This window comes from Bos javanicus, chromosome 2 (assembly GCF_032452875.1).
Source record: "Bos javanicus breed banteng chromosome 2, ARS-OSU_banteng_1.0, whole genome shotgun sequence".
In the NCBI taxonomy this organism is placed as follows: domain Eukaryota; kingdom Metazoa; phylum Chordata; class Mammalia; order Artiodactyla; family Bovidae; genus Bos; species Bos javanicus.
Window position 1 is genome coordinate 7,786,494 of NC_083869.1, and position 21,787 is coordinate 7,808,280.

The 21,787-nt window shown below is 38.3% G+C and overlaps 1 pseudogene; it reads left to right on the forward strand.

Moving 5' to 3' along the window:
- Nucleotides 1-21,787, forward strand: part of LOC133235333 (tigger transposable element-derived protein 1-like) — a 92,436-nt pseudogene that overhangs the window by 63,533 nt on the left and 7,116 nt on the right.

Below are 21,787 nucleotides of genomic sequence, written 5' to 3' on the forward strand. Positions count from 1 at the left end.
TACACAGTTTTAACTTATTATGGTTAAGGCTTGATGTCATGGAAGATTCTCTTCCTACCAAAGTAGTTTAAATCATTGAAATGACCAGATACATGACCAAAAGTGGAATATTTCTGAGAATTGAAGGGATCTTATTGATAAACCTACATAACAACAGATGTAAAACACACTCTTTGGTACAGATCTGAATTTATGTCTACTCAAGGGATCACTGACATGTGGGATGCATCTTGAAATGAATACATTGTTAGACAAAAAAGGTGGAGAAGGGTTTCAAACACAGGCAGTAGAGCCATTAAAAGCAGGAAAGCTTGATGTATGTTTAGGAAATACAAGAAGCCTAGGATGGCTGAGATAGAGGTTCCATGTTCCACTGCAACAGAAGATAAAGCTGCAGAGTAGTTATTTATAGTGAGAATACAGAGGACTGTGAACATCAGACTAAGGCATCTGACCTTAATTGTAGAGACGGAGAGTCGTTGAGTGCTCCATGGCACAGAAGGACCAGCAAAAATATGATGAATAGGGATGTCCTTGGTGGGCCAGCGGTTAAGAATCCACCTGCCAAAGGGTTCAATCCCTGGCCCCAGAGCTAAGATCTCACATGCTGCTGAGCCTGTGTGCTGCAACGACTGAAGCCTGTGAGCCCTAGAGTCTGTGCTCTGCAACAAGAGAAGTCACTGCAATGAGAAGCCTGAGCGCAGCAACTAGAGAGAAACCCCAGCTCACCGTTCGTGCAGCAAAAAAAAAAAAAAAAAACATGTGCCACAAAGAAGTCCCAGTGCAGTCAAGCAAAAAGAGAGATAAAAAGTGTAAAAGTATGATGAATCAAAGTTTAAATAAGATTAATCTAGTCATTGACCATCACTGATGAGTCAGAGTATCAGTTAGAAGATGGATGAGATGGTTCATGTGTCAGGTGATCCTGGGAGGTCTAAGATGTGACCATTTAGAATAATTTGACTTCCTTTTGTAGTGCAGAGCAATATGAGGGATCTTCAGTTAGTTCTCAAATTTTCACAGTTTACTTTACTCTTTAATTCTTGGTCATCAAATATGTCTGCTATTATCACTTCTATCAAGTAAGTTTATGCAATGCTGTTTTATGACCCTCACATTTTATAACCCATAAAAGTTTGGAAGGTCCCCTTGCCCTTATTTTGTTCAAAGACACATGATAAAAGCACACTTGATAAAAACCAAACAAAGAAAAAAACAACTGTATTTGTTATTGAGTAATATCCACTTACTTAAATTTCTATAATGCTAATGGACTTCTTGTATTCATTTATTCACCACTTTGGTGCACAAGTTGTCCTTTTTAGAAAATCTGCCTAAGAAAGTGATACATTTGCTCTGGTGCCTGAAAGGATGGCACTTACTTTTTAATTAATAAATTAGACAAAAATTGGCTGGGATTTATTCAACTCACTACTCAAAACTTTTGTGCTTCACCAAGTATGCATGTATTTTTAGTGCCTGTGCTAGCATTGAATTATTTGGGTTATATTATTATCTTCTGTGATTCAGGCCTATGCCTGCTTTACAATATCTGCTTGCCATAGATGGTCAGAATATCCTCATAAACAGGATGACAATAATTGTATGTCTATACTGATTTGAACTTATTTTAATCTAGCATATTTATTTAAAAATTTTATTTTCTGATCATTTCCTTTTAAAATGTGAATGAATCACAGGATAGCTGTTAATGTATTTTTATTTTTGGATGAATAGCAAATACACATTTCTTATTTTCATAATAAATTATAGTTTTAAATTGGTAACATAATTTTGCTTATGTTACTAGTATCAAAATCTGTTGTTTTGCCTGCTACAATGAAATATTAGTTTATTTTTATCACATTAATTCTTGGCTTGCTTCCATTCCTAATAATCTTGAGATATTCAGTATCAGTTGTTATTTGTGAAGGACTGAAGGTACTATGGCACTCTTCGATTCATGGGGTCACAAAGAGTCGGACACAACTGAGCGACTGAACTGAACTGACTGAACTGAAGGTATTATGGTAATAAGAGCCCAGCAGCTAAGATATTGAGTAGAAGGCGTTCTGCTCCTCAGGTCATATGGGACACTTGTGAGATGCTTGTGGTCCAGACTCAAAGATTTGAAGAACCCATAACTTCTTCCTCTTAATGTCATATGTCTCTTTGTATCTTTTACAGAAGTTCTAGTCAGAAATGCATAGTATTGACTTTTTTGTATCAACAAACTACTTAGTTAACTTTCCATGAAAGCACGAAGATTCTGATAGCACTAAAAACTCCCAAACTCCCAACTCTTCTCAGGAATTGGCAATTTCTTCTCATCACCATCATAGTACCCTGTTACACTTTTGATGCCAAATCCTTGTTTCCAACCTCAGAGTCTCTAGTAAGTGCATATACCAAATATGTTATCTCAGAAAGCAACATTTTATAGGACAAGGAGGAAAGGAATGTTGAAATCAGTTACAGTGTGCTCTTGTCTGCAAGATAATGCTAACAATCTGCTATCGGTCAGCTTACTTGGCAGCGTTTCTTAAATCTAATCTCCAAAACTCTCTTCAGCTTGCACTGAAAGTGTCCAATATAGCCATTTGAATTAAAAGAAATGCAGATGTTCAAACACTGGAACGGAACTATTTTTTTCTTTAACATTTATCAAGATTTGTTGGTCACTTTTTTATTTTATAAAATGTGGTGTAGTGAGAACTTTTGCATTATCACTGTAATCTCAGGGTTTGAGAAACCCCATACTAGCAGTTTCAGTGGAACTTAAAATCTTTAGTGGTAGATTTCCTGGCAGAGATATTTTTTCCCCAAGATTTAGTCCAAAGTTATCTCAATCAACACAGCTGCAAAATCAAAACTTTGCAGCTTGAACTACAATTCCCTAAGACTGAATATCAGGAAATATGTACATTTTTCTAGTTTTTATACATGACTTCTAAATGAAGAAGTCAAATCATTTTTTATAACCATGAATTTATTCTGCTTACATATCATATCCCCAAAGCAAAATATACCATAAAATCTTGGATTTCCAAACAGAATAAAAGCCAAATTAATAACTCATATTACTATAATATGTATTGCTTCTATAAAATTAAAACATGAATTTTATTCTTCATTTATTATTTCATTTTGCAAAAGAAGAAACAAAAGGATCAAGGAAGCAAAGTGACTTCTGAGACTGCCCAGCAAATAACTGTTAATGAAAAATCAGTCTGGCCCTATTTCTAACTTTTCTACCAAAATCATGTAAAAAATTATTTTATAAATATTACCTTCATGTATTAGTAAAAGAGTGTAGTTCTATATTATTCTATACTTCACAATGATGAATAAAATTTGCATCATTTGCCCAAAGAAAGTCAAACCACAAAGCATTCCCATGTAACTGAGGCTAAAGGAATAAATAATCCACAAAAGAGCTTAAAAAATGTTAGTGATAAGTGATAGTACCAATGTTAGTTAGTTAGTGATAACATCACTCTTGCCTAGGGTATAGCTCCACACAAAACTTTTTTAAAGAGTAGTATGTGGCTTGTTTACTGGTGAATAATATTAATATCTTTGAAGTTTACTTTCATACTAAATGCAGAAAATCAACAGGTAGACTCACACACCTATGACAAAAAATATGTCTAACCTGTCTATTGTCTCCAAATATAACTTTTTCTCCACTACAAAGTTGCATATGATGCTTTTACAGGCACACCTTGGAGATATTGTGGGTTTGGTTCCAGACAACTGCAGTAAATTAGATATTACATTAAAATGTCATATGAAGTTTTTTGTTTCCTATGTATATAAAAATTATATTTACACTGCACTGTGCATTCTTCCAGAGAAGGCAATGGCACCCCACTCCAGTACTCTTGCCTGGAAAATCCCATGGACAGAGGAGCCTGGTGGGCTGCAGTCCATGGGGTCGCTAGGAGTCGGACACGACTGAGCGATTTCACTTTCACTTTTCACTTTCATGCATTGGAGAAGGAAATGGCAACCCACTCCAGTGTTCTTGCCTGGAGAATCCCAGGGACAGCAGAGCCTGGTGGGCTGCCGTCTATGGGGTTGCACAGAGTCGGACACGACTGAAGCAACGTAGCAGCAGTACATTCTTAAGTGTGAAATATTACCATGTCTAAAAAAGTGCACGTACCTTAGTTAAAAATAATTTATTGCTGAAAAATGTTTACCATCATTTGAGTTTCCAATGAGTTGTAATTTTTTGCTGGAGGAGGGTCTTGCCTTCATGTTTGTTTGTTTTTCTTTTTCTCTAAATTAGATGTTTTATTTATTCATTTTCAGAAAAGGAAAGTCACATGCAAATTTTATTTTGGAAAAATGCAACTGTCTACACATTTGGCTTTCAAACACCCATTTCTTTCAAATAAGGTAGCTTATTCTATTTTCAAAGAAGGACATGTGTTTGTGAAATTTTATTTTTACATTAGAACTTTTTTTGTTCTGAGATAGTGGAGGTGGTTTAGAAACTTAGAAGTGATGTGAATATAAAGTGATCATTCACATGCACATGGACTCTAGAAAAAGGTACTGGTGAACCTATTTGCCTTATGACTGATCAATGTGGTGCTTGCTGAAAATTGAGGGGGATTTGGTAATTTCTTAAAATAAGACAACAATGAGGTTAACCTCACTACTTGTTCCTTTCACCAACAATTTCTCTATAGCATGTCATGCTCTTTGATAGCAATTCCACAAATAGAATACCTTTCAAAATTAGAGTCCTTTCAAACCCTGCTACTGCTTAACCAAATTTGTGTAATATTCTAAATCATGTGTGGTCCTTTCAACAATCTTCATAGCATTCCACACCAGGAGTAATTTCATCTCACGAATCAACTTCCTTTGCTCACCCATAAGAAGCAACTCATCATCCACAAGTTTTACCCTGAGATTGCAGCAATTCAGTCACAACTTCAGTTCAGTTTAGTTGCTCAGTCGTGTCTGACTCTTTGTGATTGCATTGACGGCAGAACTCCAGGCTTTCCTGTCCATCACCAACACTGGAGCTTACTCAAACTCATGTCCATCGAGTTGGTGATGTCATCCAACCAACTCATCCTCTATCATCCCCTTTTCCTACTGCCTTCACTCTTTCCCAGCATCAGGGGCTTTTCCAATGAGTCAGTTCTTTGCCTCAGGGGGCCAAAGTATTGGAGCTTCAGCTTCTGCATCAGTCCTTTCAATGAATATTCAGGACTGATTTCCTTTAGGATTGATTGATAGACCTCCTTTCAGTCCAAGGGACTCTCAAGAGTCTTCTCCAACACCACAGTTCAAAAGCATCAATTCACTGGTGCTCAGCTATCTTTATAGTCCAACTCTCACATCCATACATGACCACTGGAAAAACCATAGCCTTGACCAGAAGGACCTTTGTTGGCAAAGTAATGTCTCTGCTTTTTAATATGCTGTCTAGTTTGGTCATAGTGTTTCTTCCAAGGAGCAAGTGTTTTTTAATTTCATGGCTGTAGTCACCATCTGCAGTGATTTTGGAGCCCCCAAAAATAAAGTCTGTCACTGTTTCCATTGTTTCCTCATCTATTTGCCATGAAGTGATGGGAGCAGACCCATGATCTTAGTTTTCTGAATGTTGAGTTTTAAGTTAACTTTTTCACTCTCCTCTTTCACTTTCATCAAGAAGCTCTTTAGTTCTTCTTCACTTTCTGCCATAAGGGTGGTGTCATCTGCATATCTGAGGTTATTGATATTTCTCTTGGCAATCTTGATTCCATGCTGTGTTTCATCTAATCTGGCATTTCGCATGATGTCTGCATATAAATTAAATCAGCAGGGTGACAATATACAGTCTTGATGTACTCCTTTCCAAATTTGGAACCAGTCTGTTGTTCCATGTCCAGTTCTAACTGTTGCTTCTTGATTGGCATACATATTTCTCAGGAGGCAGGTCAGGTGGTCTGGTATTGCCATCTCTATAAGAATTCTCCACAGTTTGTTGTAATCCACACAGTCAAAGGCTTTGGCATAGTCAATAAAGCAGAAGTAGATGTTCTTCTGGAACTCTCTTGCTCTTTTGATGATCCAGTGGATGTTGGCAATTTGATCTCTGGCTCCTCTGCCTTTTCTAAATCCTGCTTGAACATCTGGAATTTCACAGTTCACATACTATTGAAGCCTGGCTTGGAGAATTTTGAGCATTACCTTGCTAGCATGTGATATGAGTGCAATTGTGAGGTAGTTTGAGCATTCTTTGTCATTGCCTTTCTTTGGGATTAGAATGAATACTGACCTTTTCCATTCCCAGGACCACTGCTGAGTTTTCCAAATTTGCTGGCATATTAAGTGTAGCACTTTCACAGCATCATCTTTTAGGATTTGAAGTAGCTCAACTGGAATTCCACCACCCCTGCCAGCTTTGTTCATAGTGATGCTTCTTAAAGCCCACTTGACTTCACATTCCAGGACGTCTGGCTCTAGGTGAGTGATCACACCATGTGGTCATCTGGGTCATGAAGATCTCTTTTGTGTAGTTTGTCTGTGTATTCTTGCCACCTCTTCTTAATATCTTCTGCTTCTGTTAGGTCCATGCCATTTCTGTCCTTTATCGAGCCCATCTTTGCATGAAATTTTCCCTTGGTATTTCTAATTTTCTTGAAGAGATGTCTAGTCTTTCCCATTCTATTGTTTTCCTTTATTTCTTTGCATTGGTCACTGAGGAAGGCTTTTTAATCTCTCCTTGCTATTCTTTATACTCCACTTTTAATTCTAGTTTTCTTGCAGTTTTCACCATATCTGCATTTACTTTCTCCACTAAAGTCTTTAACCACTCAAAGTCATCCATGAAGACGGAGTTAGAATCAACCTCTTCCAAATTCCTGTGAATGTTGATATTTTTACTTCTTCTTATGTATCATGAATGTGCTTAATGAAATCAAGAATGGTGGATATCTTCCAGAAAGCTTTTAATTTACTTTGCCCACATCCACCAGGGCAGGCACTATCTATGGCAGCTATAAATTTATGAAACATTCTTCTTATATAATAAGACTTGAAAATTTATATTACTCCTTGATCCTTGGGTTTCAGAACGAATGTTATGGTAATGACATGGAAATAACCTTAATCTCACTGTACATCTCCAACCAAGCTTTTGTATGACTAAGCGCCTTATCAATGAGGAGTAAGATTTTGAAGGGAATCTTTTTTTCTGAGCAAAATGTCTCAACTGTTGACTTACATATTCCAGAAACTATGTTATAAATGAACGTGCTATCATTCAGGCTTTGTGGTTCCATTTATAGAGCCAAAAGTAGAGTTAGTATAATTTTTAAGGGCCCTAGGATTTTCAGAAGGATAAAGGAGCATTGACTTCAACTTCAAATCACCAACTGCATCAGCCCTTAAAAAGAGAGTCAGCCTGTCCTTTGAAGATTTCAAACCAGACATTAATTTCTCTCTAGCTCTAAATGTCCTAGATGGTATTTTCTTCCAGTGGAAGACTCTTTGGTATACACTGGAAATTTGTTTAGTGGAGTCACCTTCATTCATTAGCTCAGCTAGATTTTCTAGATAACTTGCTGTGCCCTCTACATCAACACTTGCTGCTTCACCTTGCAAGTTGTAGAGACAGCTTCCTTCCTTAAACTTTGTCAACTAAGTTCTACTGGTTAAAATTTTTCTTTGGCAGCTTCCTCACCTTTTAACCCTTCATAGAATTAAAGAGGATTAGGGCCTTGCTCCAGAGAAGACAATGGCACCCCACTCCAGTACTCTTGCCTGGAAAATCCCATGGACGGAGGAGTCTGGTAGGCTGCAGTCCATGGGGTCGCACAGAGTCGGACATGACTGAAGCGACTTAGCAGCAGCAGCAGCAGCAGCAGCAGCAGGGCCTTGCTCTGAATTAGGCTTTGGGAATGTTATGGCCGGTTTGGTCTTCAATCCAGACCCCTAAAACTTTCTCCATATCAGTAACAAAGCTTTTCACATTTTTTTAAATCACTCATGAGTTCACTGAAATAGCACTTTTAAGTTTTTCTTTAAGAACGCTTCCTCTGCATTCAAAACTTGGCTGCTGCTGCTGCTAAGTCTCTTCAGTCATGTCCAACTCTGTGCGACCCTATAGACAGCAGCCCACCAGGCTCCCCCGCCCTGGATTCTCCAGGCAAGAACACTGGAGTGGGTTGCCATTTCCTTCTCCAATGCATGAAAGTGAAAAGTGAAAGTGAAGTCACTTAGTCATGTCTGACTCTTAGCGACCCCATGGACTGCAGCCTACCAGGCTCCTTCGTCCACAGGATTTTCCAGACAAGAGTACTGGAGTGGAGTTCCAAGGCCTTCTCCGAAATCTTGGCTAACTGATACTAAAGGTTTAGTTTCTGGTGTATTTTGGCTTTCAACATGCCTTCCTCACTATGCTTACTCACTTCTAGCTTTTGATTTAAAGTGAGAAATGTGTGATTCTTCCCATCATTTGAAGGGCATTGTAGGGTTATTAACTGGCATGATTTCAATATTGTTGTGTCTCAGGGAATAGGGAGGCCTGAGTAGAGGGAGAGATGGAGGAATGGCTTGTCAGAGGAGCAGTCAGAACACATACAACATTTATCAATGAGATTCACTGTTTTATGAGGTGGTTCATGTCTCTCCCAAACAACTGCAACAATACCATCAAAGATCACTGATCACAGATCACTATAACACATATAATAAAGCTGGAAAAATTTGAAATATTGCTCAAAGCATGGTTATCATAGACCTTCAATTTGTTAAAAAAAAAATTTGTAAAGTGCAATAAACTGAAGTACAATGAAATAAGTTATGCCTGTACTTGATAAGTTTTTCTTTACTCCTTGATATAAGCTCACATAAAACAATATTTTGTTCTTCCTAACAATAGTCTAGACAAGTGGAAGTTTCCTCCTACCAGTTTGGCAACAAGCGGGTCTGTCCCTAAATTATGAGCCCCCAAGCAGAGAAGGCAAAGGCAACCCACTCCAGTACTCTTGCCGGGAGAATCCCAGGGACAGGGGAGCCTGGTGGGCTGCCATCTATGGGGTCGCACAGAGTTGGACATGACTGAAGCAACATAGCAGCAGCAGCAGCAGCAAGAATGTGCAGAAAAATCTGATATACATATGAGTCACCTGGGGAATCTTCTTAAAATGTAGGTCTAGGGTGGGCCTGAGACTGTATATTTTTTTCTGAGCTTATATGATGCTTGCTGCTGATTCTCAAATCACACTTTGAGTAGTGAGCCATTATTAGTAGAACCCTAACTGTAAAGAACTTGGAAGGTCATTCTCTATGAACTCTCACAGTACTGTGAGTAGAAAATACTTGGAAAGCTCGTCAATACTGGGAATTGCAAATTTAATGCCAAGGCAGCTGCAGTCAGCTTGAGTGTATTCCCAGTTCACTCCATTCCACAGTTATACTAAAGGAATGAATAATCCAGGAATGATCCTCAAATGTGTTAGTGATAAATGTTAGAATTAATGCTAGTGATAAAGCATAACTTTAGTTAAAGATAGCTCCATCCAAAAAAAAATTTTTTTTAAGTCAAGTTCACTTCATTCTCTAAAGTTTCTCAAACCCACCCAATTGCAAAAATATTCTGCTAAGTAAATTTCAGGGGAAATGTCTTTTCATATGCTAAGATACATTTTAATATTTTAGATAATAAAACTATATACCTTAGTATAGCTTTTATTCTTATACTAACCCAGAAAATTTAGGGTCAGTTTTAGATACTATCATAGGCTGTAACTCCTAAAATCCTCACAAATATAATTTAATTTATTATTAATGAATTTATTATTTATTATTAATGAAGTTATTGCTTCATTTAGTTTCCATTATTTTGTATCCCTAATATTCTTATTGTGTGTAATGTTTAATATGAAAGTGTCTCCAAATAATTTTTGGAGGCAACCAGGAAAATAAGAGAGGAAAGGAAAACTAATAAAACAAAAGTGGAGGGAGGACCTAGGAGGGAGGTAAGTAAGAGAAAAGAGCATGCAAGCAAAAGGAATGCTCCTAGAGAAGAAGAGAGTGAAGGAGGGAGCAAGGTAGGAAAGAAAGGAGGAAGGCAGCAAAGGAGAAAGAGAAAAAGAAAGACTAGGTACAAAGTATGAGAAATTAATATTTTGTAAAATGTATCAGATAAAGGTCGGGTATTACCCGCTCTGCGTATGTGTGTGTGCGAATTCGTTTCAGTTACGTCCAACTGTTTGTGACCCTATGGACTGCTGCCTGCCAGGCTCCTCTGTCCATGGGATTCTCCAGGCAAGAAAACTTGAGTGAATTGCCATGCCTTCCTCCAGGGGATCTTCCCTACTCAAAGATCCAACCCATGGCCCCCTTAGACCTTGGCAGGCATTGGCAGGCGGGTTCTTTACCACTAGCACCACCTGGGAAACCTTTTTCCCCTCTGAAAGTGAAAGTCACTCAGTCATGTCCAACTCTTTAGTCCATGGGATTCTCCAGGCCAGAATACTGGAGTGGATAGCCTTTCCCTTCTCCAGGCGATCTTTCCAACCCAGGGATTGAACCCAGGTCTCCTGCATTGCAGGCAGGTTCTTTACCAGCTGAGCCCCATAGCTAGTTGCTCCAGCATGTGCTGTGTGCTCAGTCACTCAGTTTCATTGATTTCTAATTTTACCTTTATCCTTTCCCTCATTATGTTTGCATTGGGTTTATTTTGCTATTCAAAGTTCTTGAGCTAGGGACTTGGATTATTGATTTGAGACTTTTCTACTTTTCTAATATGTAGTATGCATGTTGGGCTTCCCGGGCCAGGGAGGGGGTGGGGCGGGGTGCGGGGCCGGGGGAGCGGGGGGAGGGCTCAGTGGTAAAGAATCTGCCAGCAGTACAGGAGACCTGGGTTTGATCTCTGGGTTGTGAAGATCCCCTGGAGGTAGGCATGGCAACCCATTCCAGTATTCTTGCCTGGAGAACTCCATGGATAGAAGAGCCTGGTTATAGTCCATAGCATCCCGCAGAGTCAGACATGACGGAAGCGACTAAGCTGCAGCAGCAGTATGCATGCTAGTGCTATAAATTTTCTTTTCAATGCTGCTTTAGCTATGTCTCACGTATTTTGCCATATTGTATTTTCATTTCCATTCAGTCCATTTTTTTGCAATTTCCCAATATTAGATTTTAACAAAATAGCTATTTATGTTATTCACTTTCCAAGTGTTTGGAGCTTTTCATCTTATTTCTTATTGCTTTCTGGTTTGATTTTATAGTGGTTGGTCATGCGAAGAGTTGACTCATTGGAAAAGACTCTGATCCTGGGAGGGATTGGGGGCAAGAGGAGAAGGGGACGACAGAGGATGAGATGGCTGGATGGTATCACTGACTCGATGGATGTGAGTCCCAGTGAACTCCGGGAGTTGGTGATGGACAGGGAGGCCTGGCGTGCTGCGATTCATGGGGTCTCAAAGAGTCGGACACGACTGAGCGACTGATCTGATCTGATCTGATCTGGTAAATACTTTGTGTGATATCAATTCTTTTAAGTTTCTTGAATATTATTTTATGGCCATAAATCTTCTGTTGTTGTTGCTTATTCGCTCAGTAATATCTGACTCTGTAGCCAGCCAGGCTCCTCTTCTGTAGACACTAGAAAAGAAGGTGCATTCTACTGTTGATGGGAGGAATGGTCTATAAAATTTATAGACTATAAAATAGTCTATAAAACAGGATCTTATTTGATCCTGTTGATTGATCAGTTCAATCAGTTCAGTCGCTCAGTCATGTCCAACTCTGTGACCCCATGGACTGCAGCATGCCAGGTTGATGGTGTTTTTAAATTCTTGTGTATTCCTGTTGACTTTCTGTCCAAGTAATTCTTGTTGAGACACAGGTGTTGAAGTCTCCAACTTTAATTTTCTATCTTTTCTGTCAGGTTTGCTATACATATTGGGCAGCTCTCTTGTTTGTTTTAGAATTGTGATATTTTCTTGTTGCTATGACACTTTTATCACTACAGAATACCCAAGGAAGTGGTGGCTTACTGGTAAAGAATCTGTTTGCCAATGCAGGAGACAAGGGTTCCATCCCTAAGTTGAGAAGATGCCTGAAGAAGGAAATGGCAATCCATTGTGGTATTCCTGGAAAATCCCATAAACAGAGGAGCCTGACAGGCTACAGTCCATGGGGTTGCAAAAGAGTAAGACACGACTGAGTGACTAAACAACAAAATAACTTTTTCGCAGTCTATTAATGTCATAATATTACTAGTTTGCATAAATTATAAAAACTTCCCCCCTTTACATCCATTTACGCTCACACATTTATAATTTAATTGCCTTTAATATTTCTTCTACATTCATTGAGAATCACTTTCAGTATATTATACATTTTTCTTCAATAATCAAAAATAATCTAGAAAACTCAACAAGAGAAAGTCCACCATACTTCCCTTTATTTTTTTTTTTAAACTTCATTTTTTCCTTCTATGATCCGAGATTTCTTTGTCGTTCACTTTCTGATTAGAGTACCTCTCTCAGTCCCCTGATCAGGATGGAGCCTGTGCCCCCTGCATTCCCCTGCAGAATCTTAACCACCAGACCACCAGGGAGGCCCCTAGTCATTCTTTTAATAAAGGTCTACTGACCACAAATAATCTCAGTTTTGTTCTTCTGAGAATGTCTTAATTTCCCCTGAATTCCTCAAGGACGTTTTTGTCAGATGTGGAATTCTTGACAGTTCTTTCAGAACTTGAAAAAATGTTTTGCCGTTTCCTTCTGGACTCCACAGTTTCTAAAGAAATACCCTGTCATTCATATTTCTTTTCTCTAATGGCAATTTTTTTTCTTGCTGCTTTCAAGAATTTTTGTCTTTAGCTTTTAGAACTTCACCTATGGTGTTTCTTTGTGTGAAATTCTTTGCTATTTGCTGAGTTTTTCATACCTGAATCTTTATGTCTGTTGCTAAATTGGGAAGTTCTCAACCATTCTTTGAATATTTTTCCAGTCCCTCCCCTCTTTATCCTCTCCTTTGTGTTTCATAAAAAATACTTGTTCTTTTATTATCCTCTCACACAGGCCTGAGGCTCTGCTTCTTCCTTTTTATGTCATTTTCTTTCTACTATTCTGCTCTTACATCTTCCAGTTAACTGATTCTTTCCTCTCTCCTCTCCATTCTGCTGTTGAGCTGGTACATTTTTCAATGCTAACACTTCGACCATTCAAATTCTTCTTAATATTTCACATCTGTGTGCTGAGACTTTCTACTATGGTTGTTTCTCGTGTGTTCATAATTTCTCATTGAAGCATTCTTTATGACGGCTGTTTTAGATGTCAGATAATTTTACTACCCCTATCATTTCCATTTGTCTTTGTTTTCCCCTTGAGGTTGAGATCTTCCTGATTCTTAATGATAACTGAAAGTTAGAAAGTTTGGGTATCATGCTATGATGTTACTTAAACTTTCTATGTCTTATTAAATTTTCTGTTTTAGCTGGCTTGCTTCTCTCTGCTCTAGTATTCCAGCTCTGTTGACACCTGAGTGGGATGCTCCTCATTACTGCTGAATGAGAGTTCACTGATACCTCCCAGGCTGCTGGGTGGGGGCAGGGGGTGGGGGTGGGGGATGGGGACTCATCACTACTCAACACACTGAGACCTCCACTGAGACCAGGGATGGGTGGGGCCTTATTAGAGCTGGGTGGTGGTGAAATTCCTGATTCCCCTAGGCCTCCTTTAATACCACCTTAGTGGGGGATGGGGGAGGGCTTTTTCACTTCCAGGTGGAGGATAAAAGTTCAATTTATCTAATTGATCAGTCTCTCCTGAGGTTGGGGAGTCTTTACCTCCAGTGGTGACACTTCTAGCTCCTTACCAGGTCTCTTATACCTTCCCAACAGAAGGCTTGAAATGCTTCACTGCAGGAGGTAGAAAGTGGAAGCTTTGGCTCCCCTGGGAACAGTGGAAGTCTAGGCTCTCCTTTCAACATTTGCTGACTTGGGGAAATGTCAGGACACAGCTTTGTCTGTGATGTTTACCTTGAGTAGAGTGTTTGTTTTGCTACACTTCACCTTTCTGGGAATTTGGTTACAGAGAACAGGTTTTTTTGGGATCATTTTTGTCTGTGTGCATTTGTTTTTCTGGGTTACCAGCTCTTTCAGCCCCAACTCTGAGATACATTAGTCAAAAAGGAAGCCAAAGGAATTTACTACTGTGTTCTTTCTTGGATCTGGAGACTCCTAGCCAGTCAGCCATCTTTCAACGCTTCTGAGTCTTACGTATGTTTTATGCATAATGTCCAGGGCTTTCGTGGGCTTCCCAGGTGGCAACGGTAAAGAATCTACTTGTAAATGCAGAAGATGAAAGAGAAGTGGGTTCCACCCCTGGATTGGGAAAATCCCCTGGAAGAGGAAATGGCAAACTACTTCAATATTCTTGCCTGAAAAATTCAATGGACAGAGGAGCCTGGTGGGCTACAGTCCATCGGGTGGCAAAGAGTCAGACACGACTGAGGACACACATACACCAGGGCATTCAGTTTTACAGAAAAAGAGTAAAGTATGTCTATTTCATCTCTCTGGAAGCAGAAACTGTCCTCTCAATGTAGGTTTATTTTGCCTTCATCTTATTATATTTAAGATCCTTAATTAGATATCTTTCCTGAACTCTTTTGTCTTTTGCCTATTTTTGTAACTTGGTTTTTGTCTTGTTTTCCTCAGATTGTAAGAGCCCATCACATGTTAGGAATCTTAACTCTTCATATCTGATACATATTAAAATATTTTCTTGTACGGTTTAATATGGTTATTGAAGTTCCTGGTCATGTGCAGCAAGTTTACTTTTTAAATTTTTATGAGTCTAGTTGTGTCAGTCTTCTATGTCACCTGGATTATGAATTACATATGTACCAGGTCACCTTAGAATTATGTATTACATATGTACCAGGTAGCCTGAGAAACCTGTATGCTGGTCAAGAAATAACAGTTAGAACTTGACATGGAAAAACTGACTGGTTCAAAATTGGGAAAGGAATACGATAAGGCTGTATATTGTCACCCTGATTATTTAACTTATACGCAGAGTACATCATGAGAAACGCTGGGCTGGAAGAAGCACAAGCTGGAATCAAGAGTTCCAGGAGAAATATCAATAACCTCAGATATGCAGATGACACCACCCTTATGGCAGAAAGTGAAGAGGAGCTAAAAAGCCTCTTGATGAAAGTGAAAGAGGAGAGTTCAAAAGTTGGCTTAAAACTCAACATTCAGAAAACTAAGATCATGGCATCTGGTCCCATCACTTCATGGCAAAAAGATGGGAAACAGTGGAAACAGTGGCTGAATTTATTTTTCTGGGCTCAAAACCCCCTGCAGATGGTGACTGTAACCATGAAATTAAAAGATGCTTACTCATTGGAAGGAAAGTTATAACCAACCTAGACAGCGTATTGAAAAGCAGAGACATTACTTTGTCAACAAAGGTCCGTCTAGTCAAGGCTATGGTTTTTCCTGTGGTCATGTATGAATGTGAGAGTTGGACTGGAAAGAAAGCTGAGTGCCGAAGAATTGATGCTTTTGAACTGTGGTGTTGGAGAAGACTCTTGAGAGTCCCTTGGACTGCAAGGAGAGCCAACCAGTCCATCCTAAAGGATATCAGTCCTAGGTGTTCATTGATAGGACTGATGTTCAAGCTGAAACTCCAATACTTTGGCCACCTAATACAAAGAGCTGACTCATTTGAAAAGACCCTGATGCTGGGAAAGATAGAGGGCAGGAGGAGAAGGGGATGACAGAGGAAGAGATGGTTGGATGGTGTCACCGACTCAATGGACATGGGTTTGGGTGGACTCCGGGAGTTGGTGATGGACAGGGAGGCCTGGCTTGCTGCGGTTCATGGGGTCACAAAGAGTCGGCCATGACTGAGCGACTGAACTGAACTGAATGGCAGAAAATGAAGAGGAAGTAAGAGGCTCTTGATGAGGGTTAAAAAGAAGAGTGAAAAAGCTGGCTTAAAACTCAACATTCAAAAAACTAAGATCATGGCATCTGGTCCCATCACTTCATAGTAAATAGAAGGATAAAAAATGGAAACAGTGACAGATTTATTTTATTGGACTCCAAAATCACTGCAGATGGTGACAGCAGCCATGAAATTAAAAGATGCTTGCTCCTTATAAGGAAAACTAAAATAAACCTAGATGGTGTATTAAAAAGCAAATACGTCACTTTGCCAACAAAGGTCCATATAGTCAAAGCTATGGTTTTTCCAGTAGTCAGATGTACAGGTGTGAGAGTTGGATCATAAAGAAGGCTAAGAACCAAAGAATTAATGCTTTCAAACTGGGGTGCTGGGAGAAGATTCTTGAGGGTCCCTGGACTGCAAGAACATCAAACCAGTCAATCCTAAAGGAAATCATCCCTGAACACTCATTGCAAGAACTGATGCTGAAGCTCTAATCCTTTGGCCACCTGTGCAAAGAGACTCTTCATTGGAAAAGACCCCGATACTGGGAAAGATCTAAGGCAAGAGGAGAAAGAAGCAGCAAAGAATGAGATATAGTTAGATAGCATCAGCGACTCCATGAACATGAAATTGAGAAAACTCCAAGAGGTAGTGAAGGAAAGAAGAGCCTGGTGTACTGCAGTTCATAGGATTGAAAAGAGTGGGACACAACTTAGTGACTGAACAACAACGAGTGTTTTCTGTTGCTGCTGCAACAAATAATCAAAATACAGGTTTTTTTTTGTTTTTTGTAGCTCTGTAAGTCAGAAATCTGATGTAGATCTTACTCGGTACAATCAAAGGGTCAATAAGACAGCATTAGTTTCTCAAAGCTGTATGGGAGAATCCATTTTCCTTCCATCTCCAGCTTCTGGCTGTGATCCCTTCCACTGCTTTTAAAGCTAGAATGTTGGGTATGATTCCTTCATGTTTTCTTCTTCTAGTATCATATCTCCTTCTTATGTAGTTGAGAAAGATTCTCTGCTTTTAAGAATTTATGTAATTATATTGTATTTACCTAGATAAGCCAGGGAATTTTTCCCATCTTAAAGTTCTTACCCTTTATATTATCTGCAAAGTCCCTTCTGTCACTTAAGGTAGCATATTGACAAGTTTCAGGGATTAAGTCTGGACATCTTTGGGGGCCATTATTCTAACGTGATTCATAATTAAAAAAAGGAAAAAACCTTGTCTATAAAGAGTTATAGAAGAATTCACCCTTTTACCCATACTTCTTATATTTGTTTCTTATTTTGACTGTAAGAAAATTAAGTGTCTTAAAAATATGCATATGTTCTCCTTCAGTATTGGTTCAGTGTACAGAATGAGTATTTATAGGGCTAATCAAGGTAATAAAAAGTCAATTCCTTCTGATGGCTCCAAGGGAAAATCCATTCCTTTCCTCTTCCAGCTCCCAGAGGATGTTGGCATTCATTCGCTTTCAGCCACATCACTCCAGTCTCCGCTTCCGCCATCAGATTGCATTTTTCATTTTGGAGTACTACTGTGTCTCTCATGTAATGACCCTTGTGATTGCGCCAGGTCTACATGGATAATCCAGGATAATCTTCCCTTCTCAAGATCCTTAACTTGAGAGCATCTACAAAGTCCGTTTTTTCCAAATAAGGCAAAATTTACAGATTCTGGGGATTAGGATATGGACATTTTTGGGAGTCTAAATTACTGTCTTTCTTCCTCCCTTCCTTTCTTTTTTTCTTACTGTCTTTTTTCTTTGCTTTATTTTTAAGGATAAATATTTTCCCAAGAAGCATTTATTAAAGAGTCTATTTTTGCCATAATGACTTGAGATGCCACTTTTTTCCAACACTAAATTTTCATACTTACATGAATCTACTTTTGGAATTCATCTTTTCTTTCATAGACTGGATTGTCTACTCATGCCTGCTCAGCTTTTGTATGGGAATTTTTAGCAAATTTTAGTATCTGTTTTGGCTATTCAGTGCTCACAGCTTTTATCTTTCAATGTTTACTGTAGTATAATAATTGAGCTATGTAAACTCTAGGTTGAGTTTGCTTTACATAGTAAAAGAAAAAAGAGTATTTATATTTTCAGTGGGATACAACTATAATAATAAATTGAATGACATTGTTATGATGTTGAGTTGTTACAATCAAGGACAAGGATATCTTTTCATTATTATCTCTTCCAAAGAATTTCTATTTCTCTTCATATACAGTGAGTATATTTTTATTAGGTTTACTCATGTATTGCTTTTTTTGTTCTTACTATATATGGGATTGTCTCTTCCATTATTTCCTCTAAGTGGGTATGCTGCTGCTCCTGCTAAGTCACTTCAGTCGTGTCCGACTCTGTGTGACCCCATAGATGACAGCCCACCAGGCTCCCCCGTCCTTGGGATTCTCCAGGCAAGAACACTGGAGTGGGTTGCCATTTCCTTCTCCAATGCATGAAAGTGAAGAGTGAAAGTGGAATCGCTCAGTTGTGTCCAACCTCAGCGACCCCATGGACTGCAGCCAACCAGGCTCCTCTGTCCATGGGATTTTCCAGGCAAGAGTACTGGGGTGGGGTACCATTGCCTTCTCCCTAAGTGGGTATAGATTTCAGTTTATGAAGCCTTTTTATTTCTGTTTCTTGCTATCTTTAAAGTCATTAATGACTAATTCTGGTGGTACAGTTAGCTTACTGCATATCATGGCAAACAAGTCGATAAACAGTACCTGTGAATGCCTGTAATTTGATGTCAATACCAGTAATGGCTTTGGGTAACTAAGTATTTGCTCTGATAGAACACCTTACTGAAAATAAGAAGTATCGTAGGGCTGGTAGACAGGTTATAAGTGCTCTGGAGAAATTGGGGAAAGAAAATGATTAATTTACATCATTAAATTCCTTCTTTCCATTTGTGTCTCTATCCCAATATTCAAGATCCTGCTTCTTCCCAATTAATGTTCTAACTTAAACAAATGATCTTGTTGGGAAATTAATGTGTGCTACTTCAGGCACCTGCAGGACTAACTGGTGGTCTTCCTTTTTAGAAATCTAGGCCCTTTTCTCTACACTTTCATAAACATTTTGCTTTCAGCTGGTCAGATTGGCAATATAGCTTGATGGTCATACCGCAACCAAGGCTATATCCTATTTCACTCCTGTGTCATAATCTAATCTTCAGGGACTTTGATTGCCTTTGTATTCTACAAGGCACAGTGCTGTTCTCTGACATTGCTAAGATCATGCTAAATGGACCTAGATTGATACAGTCTGCTTAAGCTTTTCATATCTAATGGGGTCCAATTTGGTAGACTATTTTCCTAGTAAATTACCCATTTCATCCAGGTTTTCAAATCTGTTTGTATAAATCCCACTTGTTTCCCTTCTGTTTCAATGTTTATGTTCACTATTATTTATCATTTTGTAAATTTATTTACTTGCAGTTTCCCTCTTGTAAATTCTCCATTTTGAATTTTTAAAAACATATATCATTTTGAATACACTTTAAAATTATTTTACTGTCTTGATTTCTGTTTATATACTTATTATTTCCTTGTTTTCTATTTATTTATGTGTTGTCCCTTTTTTAGCTTCTGATTTGAGAATTTATTCATTTATTTTTATTTCCTAATTCTTACTGGTGTTTAGTGCCAGAAACTCTTCTTTTGTGACTACTTTAAATATACTTTAAATTCTTATGGGTAGTGTTTACATTATCATTGTCTTTTAGAAGTTTAATATCCAACAATTATTTTCTCTCACTGACAGATTTATTTAATATAACATTTTAATTAATTTCTATATGGAAGAGCCTTTATAACATTTAAAAAATAATATGTACTCTACTATGATCAAATACTGTTGATTAAAATGTTTCTATCCCATGGAACTTACTGATGCATATTTAGAACCTAATATTTTATCAAGTTTTGTAATATTCCATATACAGTTGAGAAGCAAATGCCTTCTTTATGATCAGAGGACAAATTTCATGTGTAAAAAAATATATATGTTTATAAAATACAACTTATTACATTGATTTGTCTTTTACAGCTCTACTTATTTTTTGTCAATTTGCCCTCTTATATTGATTAGGAGTGTCTTATTCTTGGTGTGATTCTATATACATCTTCTTGACTCTCCTATACCTTTTAACATGTAAAGATAGCCACTACGTTCTTTTGGTTCAATAATATGTATAATATAATCATTACAAATTATAATAGTTTGCATTGAAAGTATCCTTTTCCACATTGAATTCTCCTTTTTTTTTTTTATATTAGGATGACAAGTGTTTTCCATCTGTCTAGTGTTTTGTACATTTAGTAGTAATAGTAATGGTAGTTGCTCAGTTGTGTCTGACACTCTGCTATCCCATGGACTGTAGCTCACCAGGTTACTCTGTCCATGGAATTCTCCAGGCAAGAATATTGGATTGGGTAGCCATTCCTTTCTCCAGGGTATCTTGCTGACCCAGAAATTAAACCCAGATCTCCCGCATTGCAAGCAGATTCTTTACTATCTGAGCCATCACCCTTCCCTTAATTTTTAACCTAAAGAGTGTCTTAGCATTTAGTTTTGCTTTTAGATCCAAACTGAAAATGCTTTTCTTTTAAAATACGAATTAACTCCACTCACCTATATTGAGTGCTTCCCCTGTGGCTCAGATGGTAAAGAATCTGCCTGCAATTCAGGATATCTGGGTTCAGTCTCTGGGTTGGTGAGATCCGATGGAGAAGGGAAAGCTAGCCACTCCAGTAATCTGGCCTGGAGAATTCTATGTACTGTATGGTCCATGGGGTTCGAAAGAGTCAGATATGACTGAGTGACTTTCACTTTCACCTATGTTGATGCAATATTAGGTTTGAATTAATTTCTACCATGTTATTTTGTCATAATTTATGAACACCATTGCATATTTGCTGTGTTTATTTCTCCGCATCTTGTATTCTCTTTTCTCTTACATCTTTTGATTTTTCTTTTGGTATACACAGAAGTTTTCCTTTTCTGTTCTAGTTCATGTATCCTCTTTAAATGGCATTAGGCCATTGTTTTACATATTTAATATTTTACTGACTTGGTTGTTAATTATTGATGATTTCCATTATTGTCTGTGCAATCGGTGAGCTTATTCTACTGTCTTCCGTCTCTTTCTCATATTCTATAATTTTTATTTGAATTATTTCTATTTTGTTAGTATCCTAATATTTATGCATCGTGCTTTCATCGTTGTTCCCACATTTATTTTAGTCATAGATCTATATTTAAATATATTAAACGCTGGCCATCAGGCCCTTGCCCCCCTCTCCAGCCTCGTCTCCTACGATTCTTCTCATTATTTGCTACTTTCCACCCTCGGTTGCTCCTCGATCACCAGTGTCACCCTGTGTCTTGTAGTGATTTAATTTCTCCATAATATTTACCACTATCCGAAGCAATGTAATTAATTTATGTTCATTTTCTCTCTCTCCCAACAAGGTACACGAGGTTTCATCACTATAAGCACAGAGTCTTATCTGTAGTCCCCGTGGAACTCCCAGGTCCTGGCACATAGACAGTCACGTAGTTCATAGTCGGTAAGTACCTGTTGGTGAATGAAGAGACAGTAGTACATGTTTGGTGTCAAATTTTTACTATCAATCCCATTCTATTCCTTCAGAAATTATCCTTAATGCAAGATGGGATGGTGACCTACCCCCAGTAATATTTTGTCCACTAAATAAGTTCAATCTCTTCTTTCCTAAAGCATGACCTCTTTCTTCAGGATTGCCACTAACTGTCCACTGTTTTGGATGGAAGAGTCACAATATTACATAAGTTAGGTTGAAAAATTACCTTACAGCATGCT